Here is a 2,843-nt window from a genome sequence, read left to right as displayed (position 1 = left end):
GATTTGTTTTCTGTGTGAAAATTCGCGTTCAATAATCGTGGTCTCGAAACTTAAGCATCAGTTTTTCGTGACGTCACTTTGGTGGGGTTTCGCAATTTCCCGCCTTTCATTTTCCTTATGTAGGTTACACTAAATTTAGCAACTGCGTCTGTTTTTCGTGTTTATATCCTATCGAAAAACGTATCGGTTGTCTTCCTAGCTATTATAGGAACAAAATGGTCAACGATTAAAAACGGCCGGAAACTTTTGAACAGGACTGTACTTTAAAATACAATTTTTTAACTTTCACAAACGAGTTCTTCAACAAAAAGGAGAAAAGTTCTTCACAAATGGGAGAAAAAACCTAAACCCTAAAATACATAAAAACATTAAAACTACAAAAACGTCAACAAGTCAATACCAACAAGTCCCCCTTTACCGTATTTCCACGGGGCCGTGGTATTTCGATAGAGCAAGGGGATTGAAATTTAAGTATATCACTTACCCGAAAATGTAGTTTGACAGCGCTGCGCAACTCCCACAATTTGGCGAAGAAGGTAGGGGAAAAAGCGGGAAAGCGGTTCTTCTCTCAGTGATGATTTTTTCATACAGCCGGTATAACGAAGACGAATAAATACTATGAAGTCTATGAACTAACTTCACCAAGGAGGGGAGACACATGATATCAACTACGAATACTGCTGGGAGTAGGGCGCGTCTACACCCCTGTTAGGCGATAAATATTAGGTATTGTACCCTTTTGTACGTATGCCAGGGCATACATAGACTCAAACGCGTGTAGTTCATAGACTGCTGGATTTTTGTCTCCTAAGCGGACGATTTTCCATAATAAAAATAAAAAGCGTCTGCTAAGCAGATAAAAATCCAGCAGTTTATGAGCTTCCCACGTTTGCCGCTACGTGGCTCTATATTATTATATAAACTGAAATAGCAAACTTCCTGATGTAAAAATATTATTTATATAAATTATGTTCATTGAAATTGCGTACAAACCCAACCGACATAATCCTTTATAGGAGCCCACTATCCCAAGCCTTTAAAATTAACCTAGTAGGTGACACACACCTACACAACTCTCATAGCTACGGTTACACTACAAGATAGAAAACGTTTCGAACCGTTTAGAAACAAATCGAAACGGTTTAAGTGAAAATTCTTGATGTTACTTTTATCCTACGTATTTTAGTAGAGTTTAACCCTAAAATTGCTCTTATGTTTACCCTTCGCGTAATCAAATTGACTTTGCAAAAAACATTTTATTTTTATTTGCGAGTATATTTTACACCTAACCTAAGGTTATAAATATTTCATCAAAAACGTGTGAATTTAGTTATCAGAATTTCGGATAACACAATAATTAATTATTAAATCTTTTATAATAATTTAGTGACTATAACCAGTCATGCTAATAGCGACTACGGTAGAGCTTAGAAGACATTGGGATGTTTACTTCTAACACCCGCAGTCACTCACAAGCGTATATTTTAATTTTATTAGATAAAAAATAACTTACTTTCGATTTCTTGCACCCACTAATCACTAGCGATTAGCGAACCGTACTGCGCAAAAACTAATAGTTTTTATGTACCCTCTAAATCAAGAAATAAAGAGACGCTTCCGTTTAAATTAGCGACGAATACCGGGCTACCTTTCTTTCACAAGCTGCAGTTACTCTGATCCCTGGAACTAGGGCAGGCTAGTTGTGCTTGAATTTCCCTAATTCAACATAGAAGTCGGAGCTTTGCGGTCATATTACTAAATAAAAGCTCTTAACAAACGCGGACTAAATATGCGATATTTTTGCAATATTGCGATTTAAGGCTACGACCGTTAACTGCCAGGTAGAAAATTGGTTAATTTAAATTACGATTGCTATTATAGATTCATGCTTTAGATTACGGTCACTAGAGGGCCCCTTCCAAGGATGGGCCCCTAGGGGGGCCTAGGCGGAAATACGTATGCTTCTAAAAACCATGCATGGCATGATGGCCCAAACCTTGATCCTTGCCTGGTCATTTCTGCGCCCCTCCAAGGTCCGCGCCCTGTGCCTGGGCACCGCTGGAACCGCCCTAGTTACGGCACTGGTACCCTGTCAGAACCAAAAATTACGACCATACAATACAAAGCATTTGCTAAGAGCGAAATGATTCTTGGGCACTCGAAGTTAAAGGAAGACTAGAAATGTCCAATGATTTACACGCGAGCGACGCGGTTTATCATAAATTGTGTGATACAAATTTTAGAACTTTGCGCAGTATTCTTCTAAGGAAAACGAGCCACTAAAACATTCCGGAAGACCAATTGACGAAGTAAGGCTAGGTGCCTTTAATCAAGTCGCTAATTACCTAGTGGATAATGACGAGGAACTAACTTCCGTTCACGACCTAAGGGATCTCATGGAAACCTATTTAGAAGGGACAGGCTACGAGCTATATTCCGCGGAATACTTGAAGAAAAATAAATGGAGCGTTATGAAGACCAAACCGTAATATTTGCTATCAATATAAAGGATGACATTGTAACGTTTCGTAAAACAGCTGCCTTTATATTGAACAAACTCCGTGAAACATCTGATACTAGCATCGAAAAAGAGAAGGAACGACTTTATAAAGCAGTAGCAAGAATGATAAGAAGCGATTTTAAAATTTTTATGATTTAAAATGCGCTCAAATAAATACCGGAAAGGATAACTACGCTTCATCACTCGAAATTGCGGACATTTTCTTATGTTTTTGCGATTTTTATTCACTGGCAAAAACGTTGACGTTCAAATCGCGTCCGTAGGTCAATGTATAATGCAAGCTGTCCGACCACGCATTTTAATCGCGCCTTTACAGCTTGGG

Source organism: Leiobunum rupestre, chromosome 2 (genome assembly GCF_980474605.1).
Source record: "Leiobunum rupestre chromosome 2, qqLeiRupe1.1.hap1, whole genome shotgun sequence".
In the NCBI taxonomy this organism is placed as follows: Eukaryota; Metazoa; Arthropoda; class Arachnida; order Opiliones; family Sclerosomatidae; genus Leiobunum; species Leiobunum rupestre.
The sequence above is the reverse complement of the archived record's forward strand: the minus strand, read 5'-3'. Positions refer to the sequence as shown.